Genomic DNA, 27485 nt, shown 5'->3' with positions numbered 1-27485 from the left:
AGAAGCCAGTGAATGGGCAAAAGCCTGTTGCTGGGCAAAAGCCTGTAGCTGGGCAGAAGCCTGTGAATGGGCAGAAGCCTGTACCTGGCCAGAAGCCTGTGAATGTGCAAAAGCCTGTAGCTGGGCAGAAGCCTGTAGCTGGGCAGAAGCCTGTGAATGGACAGAAGCCTGTACCTGGGCAGAAAACTGTAGCTGGGCAGAAGCCTGTGAATGGGCAGAAGCCTGTAGCTGGGCAGAAGCCTGTGAATGGGCAGAAGCCTGTACCTGGGCAGAAGCCTGTGAATGGGCAGAAGCCTGTAGCTGTGCAGAAGCCTGTAGCTGTGCAGAAGCCTGTGAATGGGCAGAAGCCTGTGAATGGGCAGAAGCCTGTAGCTGGGCAGAAGCCTGTAGCTGGGCAGAAGCCGGTGAATGGGCAAAAGCCTGTTGCTGGGCAAAAGCCTGTAGCTGGGCAGAAGCCTGTGAATGGGCAGAAGCCTGTACCTGGCCAGAAGCCTGTGAATGGGCAAAAGCCTGTAGCTGGGCAGAAGCCTGTAGCTGGGCAGAAGCCGGTGAATGGGCAAAAGCCTGTTGCTGGGAAAAAAGCCTGTAGCTGGGCAGAAGCCTGTGAATGGGCAGAAGCCTGTGAATGGTCAGAAGCCTGTAGCTGGGCAGAAACCTGTGAATGGGCAGAAGCCTGTGAATGGGCAGAAGCCTGTAGCTGGGCAGAAGCCTGTGAATGGGCAGAAGCCTGTACCTGGGCAGAAGCCTGTGAATGGGCAGAAGCCTGTAGCTGTGAAGAAGCCTGTAGCTGGGCAGAAGCCTGTGAATGGGCAGAAGCCTGTGAATGGGCAGAAGCCTGTAGCTGGGCAGAAGCCTGTGAATGGGCAGAAGCCTCTAGCTGCGCAGAAGCCTGTAAATGGACAGAAGCCTATGAATGGGCAGAAGCCTGTAGCTGGGCAGAAGCCTGTGAATGGGCAGAAGCCTGTGAATGGGCAGAATCCTGTACCTGGCCAGAAGCCTGTGAATGGGCAGAAGCCTGTACCTGGCCAGAAGCCTGTGAATGGGCAAAAGCCTGTAGCTGGGCAGAAGCCTGTGAATGGGCAGAAGCATGTGAATGGGCAGAAGCCTGTAGCTGGGCAGAAGCCTGTAGCTGGACAGAAGCCTGTGAATGGGCAGAAGCCTGTAGCTGGGCAGAAGCCTGTGAATGGGCAGAAGCCTGTAGCTGGGCAGAAGCCTGTAGGTGGGCAGAAGCCTGTGAATGGACAGAAGCCTGTACCTGGGCAGAAAACTGTAGCTGGGCAGAAGCCTGTGAATGGGCAGAAGCCTGAAGCTCTGCAGAAGCCTGTAGATGGGCAGAAGCCTGTGAATGGGCAGAAGCCTGTAGCTGGGCAGAAGCCTGTTGCTGGGCAAAAGCCTGTAGCGTGGCAGAAGCCTGTGAAAGGGCAGAAGCCTGTACCTGGCCAGAAGCCTGTGACTGGGCAAAAGCCTGTAGCTGGGCAGAAGCCTGTAGCTGGGCAGAAGCCTGTAGCTGGGCAGAAGCCTGTGAATGGACAGAAGCCTGTACCTGGGCAGAAAACTGTAGCTGGGCAGAAGCCTGTGAATGGGCAGAAGCCTGTAGCTGGGCAGAAGCCTGTGAATGGGCAGAAGCCTGTACCTGGGCAGAAGCCTGTGAATGGGCAGAAGCCTGTAGCTGTGCAGAAGCCTGTAGCTGTGCAGAAGCCTGTGAATTGGCAGAAGCCTGTAGCTGGGCAGAAGCCTGTAGCTGGGCAGAAGCCGGTGAATGGGCAAAAGCCTGTTGCTGGGAAAAAAGCCTGTAGCTGGGCAGAAACCTGTGAATGGGCAGAAGCCTGTGAATGGTCAGAAGCCTGTAGCTGGGCAGAAACCTGTGAATGGGCAGAAGCCTGTAGCTGGGCAGAAGCCTGTAGCTGGGCAGAAGCCGGTGAATGGGCAAAAGCCTGTTGCTGGGCAAAAGCCTGTAGCTGGGCAGAAGCCTGTGAATGGGCAGAAGCCTGTTAATGGTCAGAAGCCTGTAGCTGGGCAGATACCTGTGACTGGGCAGAAGCCTGTGAATGGGCAGAAGCCTGTAGCTGTGCAGAAGCCTGTAGCTGGGCAGAAGCCGGTGAATGGGCAAAAGCCTGTTGCTGGGCAAAAGCCTGTAGCTGGGCAGAAGCCTGTGAATGGGCAGAAGCCTGTACCTGGCCAGAAGCCTGTGAATGGGCAAAAGCCTGTAGCTGGGCAGAAGCCTGTAGCTGGGCAGAAGCCTGTAGCTGGGCAGAAGCCTGTGAATGGACAGAAGCCTGTACCTGGGCAGAAAACTGTAGCTGGGCAGAAGCCTGTGAATGGGCAGAAGCCTGTAGCTGGGCAGAAACCTGTGAATGGGCAGAAGCCTGTGCATGGGCAGAAGCCTGTGAATGGGCAGAAGCCTGTAGCTGTGCAGAAGCCTGTAGCTGTGCAGAAGCCTGTGAATGGGCAGAAGCCTGTGAATGGGCAGAAGCCTGTAGCTGGGCAGAAGCCTGTGAATGGGCAGAAGCCTGTAGCTGGGCAGAAGCTTGTAGCTTGTCAGAAGCCTGTAAATGGACAGAAGCCTGTAAATGGACAGAAGCCTGTAGCTGGGCAGAAGCCTGTAGCTGGGCAGAAGCCTGTGAATTGGCAGAAGCCTGTAGCTGGGCAGAAGCCTGTAGCTGGGCAGAAGCCGGTTAATGGGCAAAAGCCTGTTGCTGGGAAAAAAGCCTGTAGCTGGGCAGAAGCCTGTGAATGGGCAGAAGCCTGTGAATGGTCAGAAGCCTGTAGCTGGGCAGAAACCTGTGAATGGGCAGAAGCCTGTGAATGGGCAGAAGCCTGTAGCTGGGCAGAAGCCTGTGAATGGGCAGAAGCCTGTAGCTGGGCAAAAGCCTGTGGCTGGGCAGAAGCCTGTGAATGGGCAGAAGCCTGTACCTGTCCAGAAGCCTGTGAATGGGCAAAAGCCTGTAGCTGGGCAGAAGCCTGTAGCTGGGCAGAAGCCTGTGAATGGACAGAAGCCTGTACCTGGGCAGAAAACTGTAGCTGGGCAGAAGCCTGTGAATGGGCAGAAGCCTGTAGCTGGGCAGAAGCCTGTGAATGGGCAGAAGCCTGTACCTGGGCAGAAGCCTGTGAATGGGCAGAAGCCTGTAGCTGTGCAGAAGCCTGTAGCTGTGCAGAAGCCTGTAGCTGTGCAGAAGCCTGTGAATGGGCAGAAGCCTGTGAATGGGCAGAAGCCTGTAGCTGGGCAGAAGCCTGTGAATGGGCAGAAGCCTGTAGCTGGGCAGAAGCTTGTAGCTTGTCAGAAGCCTGTAAATGGACAGAAGCCTGTAAATGGACAGAAGCCTGTAGCTGGGCAGAAGCCTGTAGCTGGGCAGAAGCCTGTGAATTGGCAGAAGCCTGTAGCTGGGCAGAAGCCTGTAGCTGGGCAGAAGCCGGTGAATGGGCAAAAGCCTGTTGCTGGGAAAAAGCCTGTAGCTGGGCAGAAGCCTGTGAATGGGCAGAAGCCTGTGAATGGTCAGAAGCCTGTAGCTGGGAAGAAACCTGTGAATGGGCAGAAGCCTGTGAATGGGCAGAAGCCTGTAGCTGGGCAGAAGCCTGTGAATGGGCAGAAGCCTGTACCTGGGCAGAAGCCTGTGAATGGGCAGAAGCCTGTAGCTGTGCAGAAGCCTGTAACTGGGCAGAAGCCTGTGAATGGGCAGAAGCCTGTGAATGGGCAGAAGCCTGTAGCTGGGCAGAAGCCTGTGAATGGGCAGAAGCCTCTAGCTGGGCAGAAGCCTGTAAATGGACAGAAGCCTATGAATGGGCAAAAGCCTGTAGCTGGGCAGAAGCCTGTAGCTGGGCAGAAGCCTGTGAATGGGCAGAAGCCTGTAGCTGGGCAGAAGCCTGTAGCTGGGCAGAAGCCGGTGAATGGGCAAAAGCCTGTTGCTGGGCAAAAGCCTGCAGCTGGGCAGAAGCCTGTGAATGGGCAGAAGCCTGTGAATGGTCAGAAGCCTGTAGCTGGGAAGATACCTGTGACTGGGCAGAAGCCTGTGAATGGGCAGAAGCCTGTACCTGGCCAAAAGCCTGTGAATGGGCAAAAGCCTGAAGCTGGGCAGAAGCCTGTGAATGGGCAGAAGCCTCTAGCTGGGCAGAAGCCTGTAAATGGACAGAAGCCTGTGAATGGGCAGAAGCCTGTAGCTGGGCAGAAGCCTGTGAATGGGCAGAAGCCTGTAGCTGGGCAGAAGCCTGTAGCTGGGCAGAAGCCGGTGAATGGGCAAAAGCCTGTTGCTGGGCAAAAGCCTGTAGCTGGGTAGAAGCCTGTGAATGGGCAGAAGCCTGTGAATGGTCAGAAGCCTGTAGCTGGGCAGATACCTGTGACTGGGCAGAAGCCTGTGAATGGGCAGAAGCCTGTACCTGGCCAGAAGCCTGTGAATGGGCAGAAGCCTGTACCTGGCCAGAAGCCTGTGAATGGGCAAAAGCCTGTAGCTGGGCAGAAGCCTGTGAATGGGCAGAAGCCTGTAGCTGGGCAGAAGCCTGTAGCTGGGCAGAAGCCTGTAGGTGGGCAGAAGCCTGTGAATGGACAGAAGCCTGTACCTGGGCAGAAAACTGTAGCTGGGCAGAAGCCTGTGAATGGGCAGAAGCCTGTAGCTGGGCATAAGCCTGTAGCTGGGCAGAAGCCTGTGAATGGGCAGAAGCCTGTAGCTGTGCAGAAGCCTGTAGCTGGGCAGAAGCCTGTGAATGGACAAAAGCCTGTACCTGGGCAGAAGCCTGTGAATGGGCAGAAGCCTGTAGCTGTGCAGAAGCCTGTAGCTGGGCAGAAGCCTGTGAATGGGCAGAAGCCTGTGAATGGTCAGAAGCCTGTGAATGGGCAGAAGCCTGTGAATGGGCAGAAGCCTGTGAATGGTCAGAAGCCTGTAGCTGGGCAGATACCTGTGACTGGGCAGAAGCCTGTGAATGGGTAGAAGCCTGTACCTGGCCAGAAGCCTGTGAATGGGCAGAAGCCTGTACCTGGCCAGAAGCCTGTGAATGGGCAAAAGCCTGTAGCCGGCTAGAAGCCTGTGAATGGGCAGAAGCCTGTGAATGGGTAGAAGCCTGTAGCTCGGCAGAAGCCTGTGAATGGGCAGAAGCCTGTAGCTGGGCAGAAGCCTGTAGCTGGGCAGAAGCCTGTGAATGGACAGAAGCCTGTACCTGGGCAGAAAACTGTAGCTGTACAGAAGCCTGTGAATGGGCAGAAGCCTGTACCTGGGCAGAAGCCTGTGAATGGGCAGAAGCCTGTAGCTGTGCAGAAGCCTGTAGCTGGGCAGAAGCCTGTGAATGGGCAGAAGCCTGTAGCTGGGCAGAAACCTGTGAATGGGCAGAAGCCTGTGAATTGGCAGAAGCCTGTACCTGGCCAGAAGCCTGTGAATGGGCAGAAGCCTGTACCTGGCCAGAAGCCTGTGAATGGGCAAAAGCCTGTAGCTGGGCAGAAGCCTGTGAATGGGCAGAAGCATGTGAATGGGCAGAAGCCTGTAGCTGAGCAGAAGCCTGTAGCTGGACAGAAGCCTGTGAATGGGCAGAAGCCTGTAGCTGGGCAGAAGCCTGTGAATGGGCAGAAGCCTGTAGCTGGGCAGAAGCCTGTAGGTGGGCAGAAGCCTGTGAATGGACAGAAGCCTGTACCTGGGCAGAAAACTGTAGCTGGGCAGAAGCCTGTGAATGGGCAGAAGCCTGAAGCTCTTCAGAAGCCTGTAGCTGGGCAGAAGCCTGTGAATGGGCAAAAGCCTGTTGCTGGGCAAAAGCCTGAAGCTGGGTAGAAGCCTGTGAATGGGCAGAAGCCTGTGAATGGTCAGAAGCCTATAGCTGGGCAGATACCTGTGACTGGGCAGAAGCCTGTGAATGGGCAGAAGCCTGTACCTGGCCAGAAGCCTGTGAATGGGCAGAAGCCTGTACCTGGCCAGAAGCCTGTGAATGGGCAAAAGCCTGTAGCTGGGCAGAAGCCTGTGAATGGGCAGAAGCCTGTAGCTGGGCAGAAGCCTGTAGGTGGGCAGAAGCCTGTGAATGGACAGAAGCCTGTACCTGGGCAGAAAACTGTAGCTGGGCAGAAGCCTGTGAATGGGCAGAAGCCTGTAGCTGGGCATAAGCCTGTAGCTGGGCAGAAGCCTGTGAATGGGCAGAAGCCTGTAGCTGTGCAGAAGCCTGTAGCTGGGCAGAAGCCTGTGAATGGACAGAAGCCTGTACCTGGGCAGAAGCCTGTGAATGGGCAGAAGCCTGTAGCTGTGCAGAAGCCTATAGCTGGGCAGAAGCCTGTGAATGGGCAGAAGCCTGTGAATGGGCAGAAGCCTGTGAATGGGCAGAAGCCTGTGAATGGTCAGAAGCCTGTAGCTGGGCAGATACCTGTGACTGGGCAGAAGCCTGTGAATGGGCAGAAGCCTGTACCTGGCCAGAAGCCTGTGAATGGGCAGAAGCCTGTACCTGGCCAGAAGCCTGTGAATGGGCAAAAGCCTGTAGCCGGCTAGAAGCCTGTGAATGGGCAGAAGCCTGTGAATGGGTAGAAGCCTGTAGCTGGGCAGAAGCCTGTAGCTGGGCAGAAGCCGGTGAATGGGCAAAAGCCTGTACCTGGCCAGAAGCCTGTGAATGGGCAGAAGCCTGTACCTGGCCAGATGCCTGTGAATGGGCAAAAGCCTGTAGCTGGGCAGAAGCCTGTAGCTGGGCAGAAGACTGTGAATGGACAGAAGCCTGTACCTGGGCAGAAAACTGTAGCTGGACAGAAGCCTGTGAATGGGCAGATGCCTGTAGCTGGGCAGAAGCCTGTGAATGGGCAGAAGCCTGTACCTGGGCAGAAGCCTGTGAATGGGCAGAAGCCTGTAGCTGTGCAGAAGCCTGTAGCTGTGCAGAAGCCTGTGAATGGGCAGAAGCCTGTGAATGGGCAGAAGCCTGTAGCTGGGCAGAAGCCTGTGAATGGGCAGAAGCCTGTAGCTGGGCAGAAGCTTGTAGCTTGTCAGAAGCCTGTAAATGGACAGAAGCCTGTAAATGGACAGAAGCCTGTAGCTGGGCGGAAGCCTGTAGCTGGGCAGAAGCCTGTGAATTGGCAGAAGCCTGTAGCTGGGCAGAAGCCTGTAGCTGGGCAGAAGCCTGTGAATGGGCAGAAGCCTGTGAATGGTCAGAAGCCTGTGAATGGGCAGAAGCCTGTGAATGGTCAGAAGCCTGTAGCTGGGCAGAAACCTGTGAATGGGCAGAAGCCTGTGAATGGGCAGAAGCCTGTAGCTGGGCAGAAGCCTGTGAATGGGCAGAAGCCTGTAGCTGTAGCCGGTGAATGGGCAAAAGCCTGTTGCTGGGCAAAAGCCTGTAGCTGGGCAGAAGCCTGTGAATGTGCAGAAGCCTGTGAATGGGCAGAAACCTGTACCTGGCCAGAAGCCTGTGAATGGGCAAAAGCCTGAAGCTGGGCAGAAGCCTGTGAATGGGCAGAAGCCTCTAGCTGGGCAGTAGCCTGCAAATGGACAGAAGCCTGTGAATGGGCAGAAGCCTGTAGCTGGGCAGAAGCCTGTAGCTGGGCAGAAGCCTGTGAATGGGCAGAAGCCTGTAGCTGGGCAGAAGCCTGTAGCTGGGCAGAAGCCGGTGAATGAGCAAAAGCCTGTTGCTGGGCAAAAGCCTGTAGCTGGGTAGAAGCCTGTGAATGGGCAGAAGCCTGTGAATGGTCAGAAGCCTGTAGCTGGGCAGAAGCCTGTGAATGGGCAGAAGCCTGTGAATGGGCAGAAGCCTGTTGCTGGGCAGAAGCCTGTGAATGGGCAGAAGCCTGTAGCTGGGCAGAAGCTTGTAGCTTGTCAGAAGCCTGTAAATGGACAGAAGCATGTAAATGGACAGAAGCCTGTAGCTGGGCAGAAGCCTGTAGCTGGGCAGAAGCCTGTGAATGGGCAGAAGCCTGTAGCTGGGCAGAAGCCTGTAGCTGGGCAGAAGCCGGTGAATGGGCAAAAGCCTGTTGCTGGGCAAAAGCCTGTTGCTGGGCAGAAGCCTGTGAATGGGCAGAAGCCTGTGAATGGTCAGAAGCCTGTAGCTGGGCAGAAGCCTGTGAATGGGCAGAAGCCTGTACCTGGCCAGAAGCCTGTGAATGGGCAAAAGCCTGAAGCTGGGCAGAAGCCTGTGAATGGGCAGAAGCCTCTAGCTGGGCAGAAGCCTGTAAATGGACAGAAGCCTGTGAATGGGCAGAAGCCTGTAGCTGGGCAGAAGCCTGTAGCTGGGCAGAAGCCTGTGAATGGGCAGAAGCCTGTAGCTGGGCAGAAGCCTGTAGCTGGGCAGAAGCCGGTGAATGGGCAAAAGCCTGTTGCTGGGCAAAAGCCTGTAGCTGGGTAGAAGCCTGTGAATGGGCAGAAGCCTGTGAATGGTCAGAAGCCTGTAGCTGGGCAGAAGCCTGTGAATGGGCAGAAGCCTGTGAATGGGCAGAAGCCTGTAGCTGGGCAGAAGCCTGTGAATGGGCAGAAGCCTGTAGCTGGGCAGAAGCTTGTAGCTTGTCAGAAGCCTGTAAATGGACAGAAGCCTGTAAATGGACAGAAGCCTGTAGCTGGGCAGAAGCCTGTACCTGGGCAGAAGCCTGTGAATTGGCAGAAGCCTGTAGCTGGGCAGAAGCCTGTAGCTGGGCAGAAGCCGGTGAATGGGCAGAAGCCTGTGAATGGTCAGAAGCCTGTAGCTGGGCAGAAACCTGTGAATGGGCAGAAGCCTGTGAATGGGCAGAAGCCTGTAGCTGGGCAGAAGCCTGTGAATGGGCAGAAGCCTGTACCTGGGCAGAAGCCTGTGAATGGGCAGAAGCCTGTAGCTGTGCAGAAGCCTATAGCTGGGCAGAAGCCTGTGAATGGGCAGAAGCCTGTGAATGGGCAGAAGCCGGTGAATGGGCAAAAGCCTGTACCTGGCCAGAAGCCTGTGAATGGGCAGAAGCCTGTACCTGGCCAGATGCCTGTGAATGCGCAAAAGCCTGTAGCTGGGCAGAAGCCTGTAGCTGGGCAGAAGCCTGTGAATGGACAGAAGCCTGTACCTGGGCAGAAAACTGTAGCTGGACAGAAGCCTGTGAATGGGCAGATGCCTGTAGCTGGGCAGAAGCCTGTGAATGGGCAGAAGCCTGTACCTGGGCAGAAGCCTGTGAATGGGCAGAAGCCTGTAGCTGTGCAGAAGCCTGTAGCTGTGCAGAAGCCTGTGAATGGGCAGAAGCCTGTGAATGGGCAGAAGCCTGTAGCTGGGCAGAAGCCTGTGAATGGGCAGAAGCCTGTAGCTGGGCAGAAGCTTGTAGCTTGTCAGAAGCCTGTAAATGGACAGAAGCCTGTAAATGGACAGAAGCCTGTAGCTGGGCAGAAGCCTGTAGCTGGGCAGAAGCCTGTGAATTGGCAGAAGCCTGTAGCTGGGCAGAAGCCTGTAGCTGGGCAGAAGCCTGTGAATGGGCAGAAGCCTGTGAATGGTCAGAAGCCTGTGAATGGGCAGAAGCCTGTGAATGGTCAGAAGCCTGTAGCTGGGCAGAAACCTGTGAATGGGCAGAAGCCTGTGAATGGGCAGAAGCCTGTAGCTGGGCAGAAGCCTGTGAATGGGCAGAAGCCTGTAGCTGTAGCCGGTGAATGGGCAAAAGCCTGTTGCTGGGCAAAAGCCTGTAGCTGGGCAGAAGCCTGTGAATGTGCAGAAGCCTGTGAATGGGCAGAAACCTGTACCTGGCCAGAAGCCTGTGAATGGGCAAAAGCCTGAAGCTGGGCAGAAGCCTGTGAATGGGCAGAAGCCTCTAGCTGGGCAGAAGCCTGCAAATGGACAGAAGCCTGTGAATGGGCAGAAGCCTGTAGCTGGGCAGAAGCCTGTAGCTGGGCAGAAGCCTGTGAATGGGCAGAAGCCTGTAGCTGGGCAGAAGCCTGTAGCTGGGCAGAAGCCGGTGAATGAGCAAAAGCCTGTTGCTGGGCAAAAGCCTGTAGCTGGGTAGAAGCCTGTGAATGGGCAGAAGCCTGTGAATGGTCAGAAGCCTGTAGCTGGGCAGAAGCCTGTGAATGGGCAGAAGCCTGTGAATGGGCAGAAGCCTGTTGCTGGGCAGAAGCCTGTGAATGGGCAGAAGCCTGTAGCTGGGCAGAAGCTTGTAGCTTGTCAGAAGCCTGTAAATGGACAGAAGCATGTAAATGGACAGAAGCCTGTAGCTGGGCAGAAGCCTGTAGCTGGGCAGAAGCCTGTGAATGGGCAGAAGCCTGTAGCTGGGCAGAAGCCTGTAGCTGGGCAGAAGCCGGTGAATGGGCAAAAGCCTGTTGCTGGGCAAAAGCCTGTTGCTGGGCAGAAGCCTGTGAATGGGCAGAAGCCTGTGAATGGTCAGAATCCTGTAGCTGGGCAGAAGCCTGTGAATGGGCAGAAGCCTGTACCTGGCCAGAAGCCTGTGAATGGGCAAAAGCCTGAAGCTGGGCAGAAGCCTGTGAATGGGCAGAAGCCTCTTGCTGGGCAGAAACCTGTAAATGGACAGAAGCCTGTGAATGGGCAGAAGCCTGTTGCTGGGCAGAAGCCTGTAGCTGGGCAGAAGCCTGTGAATGGGCAGAAGCCTGTAGCTGGGCAGAAGCCTGTAGCTGGGCAGAAGCCGGTGAATGGGCAAAAGCCTGTTGCTGGGCAAAAGCCTGTAGCTGGGTAGAAGCCTGTGAATGGGCAGAAGCCTGTGAATGGTCAGAAGCCTGTAGCTGGGCAGAAGCCTGTGAATGGGCAGAAGCCTGTGAATGGGCAGAAGCCTGTAGCTGGGCAGAAGCCTGTGAATGGGCAGAAGCCTGTAGCTGGGCAGAAGCTTGTAGCTTGTCAGAAGCCTGTAAATGGACAGAAGCCTGTAAATGGACAGAAGCCTGTAGCTGGGCAGAAGCCTGTACCTGGGCAGAAGCCTGTGAATTGGCAGAAGCCTGTAGCTGGGCAGAAGCCGGTGAATGGGCAGAAGCCTGTGAATGGTCAGAAGCCTGTAGATGGGCAGAAACCTGTGAATGGGCAGAAGCCTGTGAATGGGCAGAAGCCTGTAGCTGGGCAGAAGCCTGTGAATGGGCAGAAGCCTGTACCTGGGCAGAAGCCTGTGAATGGGCAGAAGCCTGTAGCTGTGCAGAAGCCTATAGCTGGGCAGAAGCCTGTGAATGGGCAGAAGCCTGTGAATGGGCAGAAGCCTGTGAATGGTCAGAAGCCTGTAGCTAGGCAGATACCTGTACCTGGCCAGAAGCCTGTGAATGGGCATAAGCCTGTACCTGGCCAGAAGCCTGTGAATGGGCAGAAGCCTGTACCTGGCCAGAAGCCTGTGAATGGGCAAAAGCCTGTAGCCGGCTAGAAGCCTGTGAATGGGCAGAAGCCTGTGAATGGGTAGAAGCCTGTAGCTGGGCAGAAGCCTGTAGCTGGGCAGAAGCCGGTGAATGGGCAAAAGCCTGTACCTGGCCAGAAGCCTGTGAATGGGCAGAAGCCTGTACCTGGCCAGATGCCTGTGAATGGGCAAAAGCCTGTAGCTGGGCAGAAGCCTGTAGCTGGGCAGAAGCCTGTGAATGGACAGAAGCCTGTAACTGGGCAGAAAACTGTAGCTGGGCAGAAGCCTGTGAATGGGCAGATGCCTGTAGCTGGGCAGAAGCCTGTGAATGGGCAGAAGCCTGTACCTGGGCAGAAGCCTGTGAATGGGCAGAAGCCTGTAGCTGTGCAGAAGCCTGTAGCTGTGCAGAAGCCTGTGAATGGGCAGAAGCCTGTGAATGGGCAGAAGCCTGTAGCTGGGCAGAAGCCTGTGAATGGGCAGAAGCCTGTAGCTGGGCAGAAGCTTGTAGCTTGTCAGAAGCCTGTAAATGGACAGAAGCCTGTAAATGGACAGAAGCCTGTAGCTGGACAGAAGCCTGTAGCTGGGCAGAAGCCTGTGAATTGGCAGAAGCCTGTAGCTGGGCAGAATCCTGTAGCTGGGCAGAAGCCGGTGAATGGGCAAAAGCCTGTTGCTGGGAAAAAAGCCTGTAGCTGGGCAGAAGCCTGTGAATGGGCAGAAGCCTGTGAATGGTCAGAAGCCTGTAGCTGGGCAGAAACCTGTGAATGGGCAGAAGCCTGTGAATGGGCAGAAGCCTGTAGCTGGGCAGAAGCCTGTGAATGGGCAGAAGCCTGTAGCTGTAGCCGGTGAATGGGCAAAAGCCTGTTGCTGGGCAAAAGCCTGTAGCTGGGCAGAAGCCTGTGAATGTGCAGAAGCCTGTGAATGGGCAGAAACCTGTACCTGGCCAGAAGCCTGTGAATGGGCATAAGCCTGAAGCTGGGCAGAAGCCTGTGAATGGGCAGAAGCATCTAGCTGGGCAGAAGCCTGTAAATGGACAGAAGCCTGTGAATGGGCAGAAGCCTGTAGCTGGGCAGAAGCCTGTAGCTGGGCAGAAGCCTGTGAATGGGCAGAAGCCTGTAGCTGGGCAGAAGCCTGTAGCTGGGCAGAAGCCGGTGAATGGGCAAAAGCCTGTTGCTGGGCAAAAGCCTGTAGCTGGGTAGAAGCCTGTGAATAGCTAGAAGCCTGTGAATGGTCAGAAGCCTGTAGCTGGGCAGAAGCCTGTGAATGGGCAGAAGCCTGTTGCTGGGCAGAAGCCTGTGAATGGGCAGAAGCCTGTAGCTGGGCAGAAGCTTGTAGCTTGTCAGAAGCCTGTAAATGGACAGAAGCCTGTAAATGGACAGAAGCCTGTAGCTGGGCAGAAGCCTGTAGCTGGGCAGAAGCCTGTGAATGGGCAGAAGCCTGTAGCTGGGCAGAAGCCTGTAGCTGGGCAGAAGCCGGTGAATGGGCAAAAGCCTGTTGCTGGGCAAAAGCCTGTTGCTGGGCAGAAGCCTGTGAATGGGCAGAAGCCTGTGAATGGTCAGAAGCCTGTAGCTGGGCAGAAGCCTGTGAATGGGCAGAAGCCTGTACCTGGCCAGAAGCCTGTGAATGGGCAAAAGCCTGAAGCTGGGCAGAAGCCTGTGAATGGGCAGAAGCCTCTAGCTGGGCAGAAGCCTGTAAATGGACAGAAGCCTGTGAATGGGCAGAAGCCTGTAGCTGGGCAGAAGCCTGTAGCTGGGCAGAAGCCTGTGAACGGGCAGAAGCCTGTAGCTGGGCAGAAGCCTGTAGCTGGGCAGAAGCCGGTGAATGGGCAAAAGCCTGTTGCTGGGCAAAAGCCTGTAGCTGGGTAGAAGCCTGTGAATGGGCAGAAGCCTGTGAATGGTCAGAAGCCTGTAGCTGGGCAGAAGCCTGTGAATGGGCAGAAGCCTGTGAATGGGCAGAAGCCTGTAGCTGGGCAGAAGCCTGTGAATGGGCAGAAGCCTGTAGCTGGGCAGAAGCTTGTAGCTTGTCAGAAGCCTGTAAATGGACAGAAGCCTGTAAATGGACAGAAGCCTGTAGCTGGGCAGAAGCCTGTAGCTGGGCAGAAGCCTGTGAATTGGCAGAAGCCTGTAGCTGGACAGAAGCCTGTAGCTGGGCAGAAGCCGGTGAATGGGCAAAAGCCTGTTGCTGGGAAAAAAGCCTGTAGCTGGGCAGAAGCCTGTGAATGGGCAGAAGCCTGTGAATGGTCAGAAGCCTGTAGCTGGGCAGAAACCTGTGAATGGGCAGAAGCCTGTGAATGGGCAGAAGCCTTTAGCTGGGCAGAAGCCTGTGAATGGGCAGAAGCCTGTACCTGGGCAGAAGCCTGTGAATGGGCAGAAGCCTGTAGCTGTGCAGAAGCCTGTAGCTGGGCAGAAGCCTGTGAATGTGCAAAAGCCTGAAGCTGGGCAGAAGCCTGTGAATGGGCAGAATCCTGTTGCTGGGAAAAAAGCCTGTAGCTGGGCAGAAGCCTGTGAATGGGCAGAAGCCTGTGAATGGTCAGAAGCCTGTAGCTGGGCAGAAACCTGTGAATGGGCAGAAGCCTGTGAATGGGCAGAAGCCTGTAGCTGGGCAGAAGCCTGTGAATGGGCAGAAGCCTGTACCTGGGCAGAAGCCTGTGAATGGGCAGAAGCCTGTAGCTGTGCAGAAGCCTGTAGCTGGGCAGAAGCCTGTGAATGGGCAGAAGCCTGTGAATGGGCAGAAGCCTGTAGCTGGGCAGAAGCCTGTGAATGGGCAGAAGCCTCTAGCTGGGCAGAAGCCTGTAAATGGACAGAAGCCTATGAATGGGCAGAAGCCTGTAGCTGGGCAGAAGCCTGTAGCTGGGCAGAAGCCTGTGAATGGGCAGAAGCCTGTAGCTGGGCAGAAGCCTGTAGCTGGGCAGAAGCCGGTGAATGGGCAAAAGCCTGTTGCTGGGCAAAAGCCTGTAGCTGGGCAGAAGCCTGTGAATGGGCAGAAGCCTGTGAATGGTCAGAAGCCTGTAGCTGGGAAGATACCTGTGACTGGGCAGAAGCCTGTGAATGGGCAGAAGCCTTTACCTGGCCAGAAGCCTGTGAATGGGCAAAAGCCTGAAGCTGGGCAGAAGCCTGTGAATGGGCAGAAGCCTCTAGCTGGGCAGAAGCCTTTAAATGGACAGAAGCCTGTGAATGGGCAGAAGCCTGTAGCTGGGCAGAAGCCTGTAGCTGGGTAGAAGCCTGTGAATGGGCAGAAGCCTGTAGCTGGGCAGAAGCCTGTAGCTGGGCAGAAGCCGGTGAATGGGCAAAAGCCTGTTGCTGGGCAAAAGCCTGTAGCTGGGTAGAAGCCTGTGAATGGGCAGAAGCCTGTGAATGGTCAGAAGCCTGTAGCTGGGCAGATACCTGTGACTGGGCAGAAGCCTGTGAATGGGCAGAAGCCTGTACCTGGCCAGAAGCCTGTGAATGGGCAGAAGCCTGTACCTGGCCAGAAGCCTGTGAATGGGCAAAAGCCTGTAGCTGGGCAGAAGCCTGTGAATGGGCAGAAGCCTGTAGCTGGGCAGAAGCCTGTAGGTGGGCAGAAGCCTGTGAATGGACAGAAGCCTGTACCTGGGCAGAAAACTGTAGCTGGGCAGAAGCCTGTGAATGGGCAGAAGCCTGTAGCTGGGCATAAGCCTGTACCTGGCCAGAAGCCTGTGAATGGGCAGAAGCCTGTAGCTGGCCAGAAGCCTGTGAATGGGCAAAAGCCTGTAGCCGGCTAGAAGCCTGTGAATGGGCAGAAGCCTGTGAATGGGCAAAAGCCTGTAGCTGGGCAGAAGCCTGTACCTGGCCAGAAGCCTGTGAATGGGCAGAAGCCTGTAGCTGTGCAGAAGCCTGTAGCTGGGCAGAAGCCTGTGAATGGGCAGAAGCCTGTGAATGGGCAGAAGCCTGTAGCTGGGCAGAAGCCTGTGAATGGGCAGAAGCCTCTAGCTGGGCAGAAGCCTGTAAATGGACAGAAGCCTATGAATGGGCAGAAGCCTGTAGCTGGGCAGAAGCCTGTAGCTGGGCAGAAGCCTGTGAATGGGCAGAAGCCTGTAGCTGGGCAGAAGCCTGTAGCTGGGCAGAAGCCGGTGAATGGGCAAAAGCCTGTTGCTGGGCAAAAGCCTGTAGCTGGGCAGAAGCCTGTGAATGGGCAGAAGCCTGTGAATGGTCAGAAGCCTGTAGCTGGGAAGATACCTGTGACTGGGCAGAAGCCTGTGAATGGGCAGAAGCCTTTACCTGGCCAGAAGCCTGTGAATGGGCAAAAGCCTGAAGCTGGGCAGAAGCCTGTGAATGGGCAGAAGCCTCTAGCTGGGCAGAAGCCTGTAAATTTACAGAAGCCTGTAAATGGACAGAAGCCTGTAGCTGGGCAGAAGCCTGTAGCTGGGCAGAAGCCTGTGAATGGGCAGAAGCCTGTAGCTGGGCAGAAGCCTGTAGCTGGGCAGAAGCCGGTGAATGGGCAAAAGCCTGTTGCTGGGCAAAAGCCTGTTGCTGGGCAGAAGCCTGTGAATGGGCAGAAGCCTGTGAATGGTCAGAAGCCTGTAGCTGGGCAGAAGCCTGTGAATGGGCAGAAGCCTGTACCTGGCCAGAAGCCTGTGAATGGGCAAAAGCCTGAAGCTGGGCAGAAGCCTGTGAATGGGCAGAAGCCTCTAGCTGGGCAGAAGCCTGTAAATGGACAGAAGCCTGTGAATGGGCAGAAGCCTGTAGCTGGGCAGAAGCCTGTAGCTGGGCAGAAGCCTGTGAATGGGCAGAAGCCTGTAGCTGGGCAGAAGCCTGTAGCTGGGCAGAAGCCGGTGAATGGGCAAAAGCCTGTTGCTGGGCAAAAGCCTGTAGCTGGGTAGAAGCCTGTGAATGGGCAGAAGCCTGTGAATGGTCAGAAGCCTGTAGCTGGGCAGAAGCCTGTGAATGGGCAGAAGCCTGTGAATGGGCAGAAGCCTGTAGCTGGGCAGAAGCCTGTGAATGGGCAGAAGCCTGTAGCTGGGCAGAAGCTTGTAGCTTGTCAGAAGCCTGTAAATGGACAGAAGCCTGTAAATGGACAGAAGCCTGTAGCTGGGCAGAAGCCTGTAGCTGGGCAGAAGCCTGTGAATTGGCAGAAGCCTGTAGCTGGACAGAAGCCTGTAGCTGGGCAGAAGCCGGTGAATGGGCAAAAGCCTGTTGCTGGGAAAAAAGCCTGTAGCTGGGCAGAAGCCTGTGAATGGGCAGAAGCCTGTGAATGGTCAGAAGCCTGTAGCTGGGCAGAAACCTGTGAATGGGCAGAAGCCTGTGAATGGGCAGAAGCCTGTAGCTGGGCAGAAGCCTGTGAATGGGCAGAAGCCTGTACCTGGGCAGAAGCCTGTGAATGGGCAGAAGCCTGTAGCTGTGCAGAAGCCTGTAGCTGGGCAGAAGCCTGTGAATGTGCAAAAGCCTGAAGCTGGGCAGAAGCCTGTGAATGGGCAGAAGCCTGTTGCTGGGAAAAAAGCCTGTAGCTGGGCAGAAGCCTGTGAATGGGCAGAAGCCTGTGAATGGTCAGAAGCCTGTAGCTGGGCAGAAACCTGTGAATGGGCAGAAGCCTGTGAATGGGCAGAAGCCTGTAGCTGGGCAGAAGCCTGTGAATGGGCAGAAGCCTGTACCTGGGCAGAAGCCTGTGAATGGGCAGAAGCCTGTAGCTGTGCAGAAGCCTGTAGCTGGGCAGAAGCCTGTGAATGGGCAGAAGCCTGTGAATGGGCAGAAGCCTGTGAATGGGCAGAAGCCTCTAGCTGGGCAGAAGCCTGTAAATGGACAGAAGCCTATGAATGGGCAGAAGCCTGTAGCTGGGCAGAAGCCTGTAGCTGGGCAGAAGCCTGTGAATGGGCAGAAGCCTGTAGCTGGGCAGAAGCCTGTAGCTGGGCAGAAGCCGGTGAATGGGCAAAAGCCTGTTGCTGGGCAAAAGCCTGTAGCTGGGCAGAAGCCTGTGAATGGGCAGAAGCCTGTGAATGGTCAGAAGCCTGTAGCTGGGAAGATACCTGTGACTGGGCAGAAGCCTGTGAATGGGCAGAAGCCTTTACCTGGCCAGAAGCCTGTGAATGGGCAAAAGCCTGAAGCTGGGCAGAAGCCTGTGAATGGGCAGAAGCCTCTAGCTGGGCAGAAGCCTTTAAATGGACAGAAGCCTGTGAATGGGCAGAAGCCTGTAGCTGGGCAGAAGCCTGTAGCTGGGCAGAAGCCTGTAGCTGGGTAGAAGCCTGTGAATGGGCAGAAGCCTGTAGCTGGGCAGAAGCCTGTAGCTGGGCAGAAGCCTGTAGCTGGGCAGAAGCCGGTGAATGGGCAAAAGCCTGTTGCTGGGCAAAAGCCTGTAGCTGGGTAGAAGCCTGTGAATGGGCAGAAGCCTGTGAATGGTCAGAAGCCTGTAGCTGGGCAGATACCTGTGACTGGGCAGAAGCCTGTGAATGGGCAGAAGCCTGTACCTGGCCAGAAGCCTGTGAATGGGCAGAAGCCTGTACCTGGCCAGAAGCCTGTGAATGGGCAGAAGCCTGTACCTGGCCAGAAGCCTGTGAATGGGCAGAAGCCTGTACCTGGCCAGAAGCCTGTGAATGGGCAAAAGCCTGTAGCTGGGCAGAAGCCTGTGAATGGGCAGAAGCCTGTAGCTGGGCAGAAGCCTGTAGGTGGGCAGAAGCCTGTGAATGGACAGAAGCCTGTACCTGGGCAGAAAACTGTAGCTGGGCAGAAGCCTGTGAATGGGCAGAAGCCTGTAGCTGGGCATAAGCCTGTAGCTGGGCAGAAGCCTGTGAATGGGCAGAAGCCTGTAGCTGTGCAGAAGCCTGTAGCTGGGCAGAAGCCTGTGAATGGGCAGAAGCCTGTGAATGGTCAGAAGCCTGTAGCTGGGCAGAAGCCTGTGAATGGGCAGAAGCCTGTGAATGGGCAGAAGCCTGTAGCTGGGCAGAAGCCTGTGAATGGGCAGAAGCCTGTAGCTCGGCAGAAGCTTGTAGCTTGTCAGAAGCCTGTAAATGGACAGAAGCCTGTAAATGCCTGTAGCTGGGCAGAAGCCTGTAGCTGGGCAGAAGCCTGTGAATTGGCAGAAGCCTGTAGCTGGACAGAAGCCTGTAGCTGGGCAGAAGCCGGTGAATGGGCAAAAGCCTGTTGCTGGGAAAAAAGCCTGTAGCTGGGCAGAAGCCTGTGAATGGGCAGAAGCCTGTGAATGGTCAGAAGCCTGTAGCTGGGCAGAAACCTGTGAATGGGCAGAAGCCTGTGAATGGGCAGAAGCCTGTAGCTGGGCAGAAGCCTGTGAATGGGCAGAAGCCTGTACCTGGGCAGAAGCCTGTGAATGGGCAGAAGCCTGTAGCTGTGCAGAAGCCTGTACCTGGGCAGAAGCCTGTGAATGTGCAAAAGCCTGAAGCTGTGCAGAAGCCTGTAGCTGGGCAGAAGCCTGTGAATGGGCAGAAGCCTGTGAATGGGCAGAAGCCTGTAGCTGGGCAGAAGCCTGTGAATGGGCAGAAGCCTCTAGCTGGGCAGAAGCCTGTAGCTGGGCAGAAGCCTGTGAATGGGCAGAAGCCTGTGAATGGGCAGAAGCCTGTAGCTGGGCAGAAGCCTGTGAATGGGCAGAAGCCTCTAGCTGGGCAGAAGCCTGTAAATGGACAGAAGCCTATGAATGGGCAGAAGCCTGTAGCTGGGCAGAAGCCTGTAGCTGGGCAGAAGCCTGTGAATGGGCAGAAGCCTGTAGCTGGGCAGAAGCCTGTAGCTGGGCAGAAGCCGGTGAATGGGCAAAAGCCTGTTGCTGGGCAAAAGCCTGTAGCTGGGCAGAAGCCTGTGAATGGGCAGAAGCCTGTGAATGGTCAGAAGCCTGTAGCTGGGAAGATACCTGTGACTGGGCAGAAGCCTGTGAATGGGCAGAAGCCTTTACCTGGCCAGAAGCCTGTGAATGGGCAAAAGCCTGAAGCTGGGCAGAAGCCTGTGAATGGGCAGAAGCCTCTAGCTGGGCAGAAGCCTTTAAATGGACAGAAGCCTGTGAATGGGCAGAAGCCTGTAGCTGGGCAGAAGCCTGTAGCTGGGTAGAAGCCTGTGAATGGGCAGAAGCCTGTAGCTGGGCAGAAGCCTGTAGCTGGGCAGAAGCCGGTGAATGGGCAAAAGCCTGTTGCTGGGCAAAAGCCTGTAGCTGGGTAGAAGCCTGTGAATGGGCAGAAGCCTGTGAATGGTCAGAAGCCTGTAGCTGGGCAGATACCTGTGACTGGGCAGAAGCCTGTGAATGGGCAGAAGCCTGTACCTGGCCAGAAGCCTGTGAATGGGCAGAAGCCTGTACCTGGCCAGAAGCCTGTGAATGGGCAAAAGCCTGTAGCTGGGCAGAAGCCTGTGAATGGGCAGAAGCCTGTAGCTGGGCAGAAGCCTGTAGGTGGGCAGAAGCCTGTGAATGGACAGAAGCCTGTACCTGGGCAGAAAACTGTAGCTGGGCAGAAGCCTGTGAATGGGCAGAAGCCTGTAGCTGGGCATAAGCCTGTAGCTGGGCAGAAGCCTGTGAATGGGCAGAAGCCTGTAGCTGTGCAGAAGCCTGTAGCTGGGCAGAAGCCTGTGAATGGACAGAAGCCTGTACCTGGGCAGAAGCCTGTGAATGGGCAGAAGCCTGTACCTGGCCAGAAGCCTGTAGCTGGGCAGAAGCCTGTGAATGGGCAGAAGCCTGTGAATGGGCAGAAGCCTGTGAATGGTCAGAAGCCTGTAGCTGGGCAGATACCTGTGACTGGGCAGAAGCCTGCGAATGGGCAGAAGCCTGTACCTGGCCAGAAGCCTGTGAATGGGCAGAAGCCTGTACCTGGCCAGAAGCCTGTGAATGGGCAAAAGCCTGTAGCCGGCTAGAAGCCTGTGAATGGGCAGAAGCCTGTGAATGGGCAAAAGCCTGTAGCTGGGCAGAAGCCTGTACCTGGCCAGAAGCCTGTGAATGGGCAGAAGCCTGTAGCTGTGCAGAAGCCTGTAGCTGGGCAGAAGCCTGTGAATGGGCAGAAGCCTGTGAATGGGCAGAAGCCTGTAGCTGGGCAGAAGCCTGTGAATGGGCAGAAGCCTCTAGCTGGGCAGAAGCCTGTAAATGGACAGAAGCCTATGAATGGGCAGAAGCCTGTAGCTGGGCAGAAGCCTGTAGCTGGGCAGAAGCCTGTGAATGGGCAGAAGCCTGTAGCTGGGCAGAAGCCTGTAGCTGGGCAGAAGCCGGTGAATGGGCAAAAGCCTGTTGCTGGGCAAAAGCCTGTAGCTGGGCAGAAGCCTGTGAATGGGCAGAAGCCTGTGAATGGTCAGAAGCCTGTAGCTGGGAAGATACCTGTGACTGGGCAGAAGCCTGTGAATGGGCAGAAGCCTTTACCTGGCCAGAAGCCTGTGAATGGGCAAAAGCCTGAAGCTGGGCAGAAGCCTGTGAATGGGCAGAAGCCTCTAGCTGGGCAGAAGCCTTTAAATGGACAGAAGCCTGTGAATGGGCAGAAGCCTGTAGCTGGGCAGAAGCCTGTAGCTGGGTAGAAGCCTGTGAATGGGCAGAAGCCTGTAGCTGGGCAGAAGCCTGTAGCTGGGCAGAAGCCGGTGAATGGGCAAAAGCCTGTTGCTGGGCAAAAGCCTGTAGCTGGGTAGAAGCCTGTGAATGGGCAGAAGCCTGTGAATGGTCAGAAGCCTGTAGCTGGGCAGATACCTGTGACTGGGCAGAAGCCTGTGAATGGGCAGAAGCCTGTACCTGGCCAGAAGCCTGTGAATGGGCAGAAGCCTGTACCTGGCCAGAAGCCTGTGAATGGGCAAAAGCCTGTAGCTGGGCAGAAGCCTGTGAATGGGCAGAAGCCTGTAGCTGGGCAGAAGCCTGTAGGTGGGCAGAAGCCTGTGAATGGACAGAAGCCTGTACCTGGGCAGAAAACTGTAGCTGGGCAGAAGCCTGTGAATGGGCAGAAGCCTGTAGCTGGGCATAAGCCTGTAGCTGGGCAGAAGCCTGTGAATGGGCAGAAGCCTGTAGCTGGGCAGAAGCCTGTAGCTGGGCAGAAGCCGGTGAATGGGCAAAAGCCTGTTGCTGGGCAAAAGCCTGTAGCTGGGCAGAAGCCTGTGAATGGGCAGAAGCCTGTGAATGGTCAGAAGCCTGTAGCTGGGAAGATACCTGTGACTGGGCAGAAGCCTGTGAATGGGCAGAAGCCTTTACCTGGCCAGAAGCCTGTGAATGGGCAAAAGCCTGAAGCTGGGCAGAAGCCTGTGAATGGGCAGAAGCCTCTAGCTGGGCAGAAGCCTTTAAATGGACAGAAGCCTGTGAATGGGCAGAAGCCTGTAGCTGGGCAAAAGCCTGTAGCTGGGTAGAAGCCTGTGAATGGGCAGAAGCCTGTAGCTGGGCAGAAGCCTGTAGCTGGGCAGAAGCCGGTGAATGGGCAAAAGCCTGTTGCTGGGCAAAAGCCTGTAGCTGGGTAGAAGCCTGTGAATGGGCAGAAGCCTGTGAATGGTCAGAAGCCTGTAGCTGGGCAGATACCTGTGACTGGGCAGAAGCCTGTGAATGGGCAGAAGCCTGTACCTGGCCAGAAGCCTGTGAATGGGCAGAAGCCTGTACCTGGCCAGAAGCCTGTGAATGGGTAAAAGCCTGTAGCTGGGCAGAAGCCTGTGAATGGGCAGAAGCCTGTAGCTGGGCAGAAGCCTGTAGCTGGGCAGAAGCCTGTGAATGGACAGAAGCCTGTACCTGGGCAGAAAACTGTAGCTGGGCAGAAGCCTGTGAATGGGCAGAAGCCTGTAGCTGGGCATAAGCCTGTAGCTGGGCAGAAGCCTGTGAATGGGCAGAAGCCTGTAGCTGTGCAGAAGCCTGTAGCTGGGCAGAAGCCTGTGAATGGACAGAAGCCTGTACCTGGGCAGAAGCCTGTGAATGGGCAGAAGCCTGTAGCTGTGCAGAAGCCTGTAGCTGGGCAGAAGCCTGTGAATGGGCAGAAGCCTGTGAATGGGCAGAAGCCTGTGAATGGTCAGAAGCCTGTAGCTGGGCAGATACCTGTGACTGGGCAGAAGCCTGTGAATGGGCAAAAGCCTGTAGCTGGGCAGAAGCCTATAGCTGGGCAGAAGCCTATAGCTGGGCAGAAGCCTGTGAATGGACAGAAGCCTGTACCTGGGCAGAAAACTGTAGCTGGGCAGAAGCCTGTGAATGGGCAGAAGCCTGTAGCTGGGCAGAAGCCTGTGAATGGGCAGAAGCCTGTACCTGGGCAGAAGCCTGTGAATGGGCAGAAGCCTGTAGCTGTGCAGAAGCCTGTGAATGGGCAGAAGCCTGTGAATGGGCAGAAGCCTGTAGCTGGGCAGAAGCCTGTGAATGGGCAGAAGCCTGTAGCTGGGCAGAAGCTTGTAGCTTGTCAGAAGCCTGTAAATGGACAGAAGCCTGTAAATGGACAGAAGCCTGTAGCTGGGCAGAAGCCTGTAGCTGGGCAGAAGCCTGTGAATTGGCAGAAGCCTGTAGCTGGGCAGAAGCCTGTAGCTGGGCAGAAGCCGGTGAATGGGCAAAAGCCTGTTGCTGGGAAAAAAAGCCTGTAGCTGGGCAGAAGCCTGTGAATGGGCAGAAAGCTGTGAATGGGCAGAAGCCTGTGAATGGGCAGAAGCCTGTAGCTGGGCATAAGCCTGTAGCTGGGCAGAAGCCTGTGAATGGGCAGAAGCCTGTAGCTGTGCAGAAGCCTGTAGCTGGGCAGAAGCCTGTGAATGGACAGAAGCCTGTACCTGGGCAGAAGCCTGTGAATGGGCAGAAGCCTGTAGCTGTGCAGAAGCCTGTAGCTGGGCAGAAGCATGTGAATGGGCAGAAGCCTGTGAATGGGCAGAAGCCTGTGAATGGTCAGAAGCCTGTAGCTGGGCAGATACCTGTGACTGGGCAGAAGCCTGTGAATGGGCAGAAGCCTGTACCTGGCCAGAAGCCTGTGAATGGGCAGAAGCCTGTACCTGGCCAGAAGCCTGTGAATGGGCAAAAGCCTGTAGCCGGCTAGAAGCCTGTTGCTGGGCAGAAGCCTGTGAATGGGTAGAAGCCTGTAGCTGGGCAGAAGCCTGTGAATGGGCAGAAGCCTGTAGCTGGGCAGAAGCCTGTAGCTGGGCAGAAGCCTGTGAATGAACAGAAGCCTGTACCTGGGCAGAAAACTATAGCTGTGCTGAAGCCTGTGAATGGGCAGAAGCCTGGACCTGGGCAGAAGCCTGTGAATGGGCAGAAGCCTGTAGCTGTGCAGAAGCCTGTAGCTGGGCAGAAGCCTGTGAATGGGCAGAAGCCTGTAGCTGGGCAGAAACCTATGAATGGGCAGAAGCCTGTGAATGGGCAGAAGCCTGTACCTGGCCAGAAGCCTGTGAATGGGCAGAAGCCTGTACCTGGCCAGAAGCCTGTGAATGGGCAAAAGCCTGTAGCTGGGCAGAAGCCTGTGAATGGGCAGAAGCATGTGAATGGGCAGAAGCCTGTAGCTGAGCAGAAGCCTGTAGCTGGACAGAAGCCTGTGAATGGGCAGAAGCCTGTAGCTGGGCAGAAGCCTGTGAATGGGCAGAAGCCTGTAGCTGGGCAGAAGCCTGTAGGTGGCCAGAAGCCTGTGAATGGACAGAAGCCTGTACCTGGGCAGAAAACTGTAGCTGGGCAGAAGCCTGTGAATGGGCAGAAGCCTGAAGCTCTGCAGAAGCCTGTAGCTGGGCAGAAGCCTGTGAATGGGCAGAAGCCTGTGAATGGGCAGAAGCCTGTAGCTGGGCAGAAGCCTGTGAATGGACAGAAGCCTGTACCTGGGCAGAAGCCTGTAGCTGTGCAGAAGCCTGTAGCTGGGCAGAAGCCTGTGAATGGGCAGAAGCCTGTGAATGGGCAGAAGCCTGCAGCTGGGCAGAAGCCTGTAGCTGGGCAGAAGCCTGTGAATGGGCAGAAGCCTGTAGCTGGGCAGAAGCCTGTAGCTGGGCAGAAGCCGGTGATTGGGCAAAAGCCTGTTGCTGGGCAAAAGCCTGTAGCTGGGCAGAAGCCTGTGAATGGGCAGAAGCCTGTTAATGGTCAGAAGCCTGTAGCTGGGCAGATACCTGTGACTGGGCAGAAGCCTGTGAATGGGCAGAAGCCTGTAGCTGGGCAGAAGCCTGTAGCTGGGCAGAAGCCGGTGAATGGGCAAAAGCCTGTTGCTGGGCAAAAGCCTGTAGCTGGGCAGAAGTCTGTGAATGGGCAGAAGCCTGTACCTGGCCAGAAGCCTGTGAATGGGCAAAAGCCTGTAGCTGGGCAGAAGCCTATGAATGGGCAGAAGCCTGTACCTGGCCAGAAACCTGTGAATGGGCAAAAGCCTGTAGCTGGGCAGAAGCCTGTAGCTGGGCAGAAGCCTGTAGCTGGGCAGAAGCCTGTACCTGGGCAGAAAACTGTAGCTGGGCAGAGGCCTGTGAATGGGCAGAAGCCTGTACCTGGGCAGAAGTCTGTGAATGGGCAGAAGCCTGTAGCTGTGCAGAAGCCTGTAGCTGTGCAGAAGCCTGTGAATGGGCAGAAGCCTGTTAATGGGCAGAAGCCTGTAGCAGGGCAGAAGCCTGTGAATGGGCAGAAGCCTGTAGCTGGGCAGAAGCTTGTAGCTTGTCAGAAGCCTGTAAATGGACAGAAGCCTGTAAATGGACAGAAGCCTGTAGATGGGCAGAAGCCTGTAGCTGGGAAGAAGCCTGTGAATTGGCAGAAGCCTGTAGCTGGGCAGAAGCCTGTAGCTGGGCAGAAGCCGGTGAATGGGCAAAAGCCTGTTGCTGGGAAAAAAGCCTGTAGCTGGGCAGAAGCCTGTGAATGGGCAGAAGCCTGTGAATGGTCAGAAGCCTGTAGCTGGGCAGAAACCTGTGAATGGGCAGAAGCCTGTGAATGGGCAGAAGCCTGTAGCTGGGCAGAAGCCTGTGAATGGGCAGAAGCCTGTACCTGGGCAGAAGCCTGTGAATGGGCAGAAGCCTGTAAATGGACAGAAGCCTATGAATGGGCAGAAGCCTGTAGCTGGGCAGAAGCCTGTGAATGTGCAGAAGCCTGTAGCTGGGCAGAAGCCTGTAGCTGGGCAGAAGCCTGTGAATGGACAGAAGCCTGTACCTGGGCAGAAAACTGTAGCTGTGCAGAAGCCTGTGAATGGGCAGAAGCCTGTACCTGGGCAGAAGCCTGTGAATGGGCAGAAGCCTGTAGCTGGGCAGAAGCCTGTAGCTGGGCAGAAGCCTGTAAATGGACAGAAGCCTGTACCTGGGCAGAAGCCTGTGAATGGGCAGAAGCCTGTAGCTGTGCAGAAGCCTGTAGCTGGGCAGAAGCCTGTGAATGGGCAGAAGCCTGTGAATGGGCAGAAGCCTGTAGCTGGGCAGAAGCCTGTAGCTGGGCAGAAGCCTGTGAATGCGCAGAAGCCTCTAGCTGGGCAGAAGCCTGTAAATGGACAGAAGCCTGTGAAAGGGCAGAAGCCTGTAGCTGGGCAGAAGCCTGTTGCTGGGCAGAAGCCTGTGAATGGGCAGAAGCCTGTAGCTGGGCAGAAGCCTGTAGCTGGGCAGAAGCCGGTGAATGGGCAAAAGCCTGTTGCTGGGCAAAAGCCTGCAGCTGGGCAGAAGCCTGTGAATGGGCAGAAGCCTGTGAATGGTCAGAAGCCTGTAGCTGGGCAGATACCTGTGACTGGGCAGAAGCCTGTGAATGGGCAAAAGCCTGTAGCTGGGCAGAAGCCTGTAGCTGGGCAGAAGCCTATAGCTGGGCAGAAGCCTGTGAATGGACAGAAGCCTGTACCTGGGCAGAAAACTGTAGCTGGGCAGAAGCCTGTGAATGGGCAGAAGCCTGTAGCTGGGCAGAAGCCTGTGAATGGGCAGAAGCCTGTACCTGGGCAGAAGCCTGTGAATGGGCAGAAGCCTGTAGCTGTGCAGAAGCCTGTAGCTGGGCAGAAGCCTGTGAATGGGCAGAAGCCTGTAGCTGGGCAGAAGCCTGTGAATGGGCAGAAGCCTGTAGCTGGGCAGAAGCTTGTAGCTTGTCAGAAGCCTGTAAATGGACAGAAGCCTGTAAATGGACAGAAGCCTGTAGCTGGGCAGAAGCCTGTAGCTGGGCAGAAGCCTGTGAATTGGCAGAAGCCTGTAGCTGGGCAGAAGCCTGTAGCTGGGCAGAAGCCGGTGAATGGGCAAAAGCCTGTTGCTGGGAAAAAAAGCCTGTAGCTGGGCAGAAGCCTGTGAATGGGCAGAAACCTGTGAATGGGCAGAAGCCTGTGAATGGGCAGAAGCCTGTAGCTGGGCAGAAGCCTGTGAATGGGCAGAAGCCTGTACCTGGGCAGAAGCCTGTGAATGGGCAGAAGCCTGTAGCTGTGCAGAAGCCTGTAGCTGGGCAGAAGCCTGTGAATGGGCAGAAGCCTGTGAATGGGCAGAAGCCTGTAGCTGGGCAGAAGCCTGTGAATGGGCAGAAGCCTCTAGCTGGGCAGAAGCCTGTAAATGGACAGAAGCCTGTGAATGGGCGGAAGCCTGTAGCTGGGCAGAAGCCTGTTGCTGGGCAGAAGCCTTTGAATGGGCAGAAGCCTGTAGCTGGGCAGAAGCCTGTAGCTGGGCAGAAGCCGGTGAATGGGCAAAAGCCTGTTCCTGGGCAAAAGCCTGTAACTGGGTAGAAGCCTGTGAATGGGCAGAAGCCTGTGAATGGTCAGAAGCCTGTAGCTGGGCAGATACCTGTGACTGGGCAGAAGCCTGTGAATGGGCAGAAGCCTGTAGCTGGGCATAAGCCTGTAGCTGGGCAGAAGCCTGTGAATGGGCAGAAGCCTGTAGCTGTGCAGAAGCCTGTAGCTGGGCAGAAGCCTGTGAATGGACAGAAGCCTGTACCTGGGCAGAAGCCTGTGAATGGGCAGAAGCCTGTAGCTGTGCAGAAGCCTGTAGCTGGGCAGAAGCTTGTGAATGGGCAGAAGCCTGTGAATGGGCAGAAGCCTGTGAATGGTCAGAAGCCTGTAGCTGGGCAGATACCTGTGACTGGGCAGAAGCCTGTGAATGGGCAGAAGCCTGTACCTGGCCAGAAGCCTGTGAATGGGCAGAAGCTTGTACCTGGCCAGAAGCCTGTGAATGGGCAAAATCCTGTAGCCGGCTAGAAGCCTATGAATGGGCAGAAGCCTGTGAATGGGTAGAAGCCTGTAGCTGGGCAGAAGCCTGTGAATGGGCAGAAGCCTGTAGCTGTGCAGAAGCCTGTAGCTGTGCAGAAGCCTGTGAATGGGCAGAAGCCTGTGAATGGGCAGAAGCCTGTGAATGGGCAGAAGCCTGTAGCTGGGCAGAAGCCTGTGAATGGGCAGAAGCCTGTACCTGGGCAGAAGCTTGTAGCTTGTCAGAAGCCTGTAAATGGACAGAAGCCTGTAAATGGACAGAAGCCTGTAGCTGGGCAGAAGCCTGTAGCTGGGCAGAAGCCTGTGAATTGGCAGAAGCCTGTAGCTGGGCAGAAGCCT

The sequence above is a fragment of the Astyanax mexicanus genome, chromosome 5 (genome assembly GCF_023375975.1).
Source record: "Astyanax mexicanus isolate ESR-SI-001 chromosome 5, AstMex3_surface, whole genome shotgun sequence".
Taxonomy (NCBI): domain Eukaryota; kingdom Metazoa; phylum Chordata; class Actinopteri; order Characiformes; family Acestrorhamphidae; genus Astyanax; species Astyanax mexicanus.
This window is presented reverse-complemented; position numbering follows the sequence as displayed.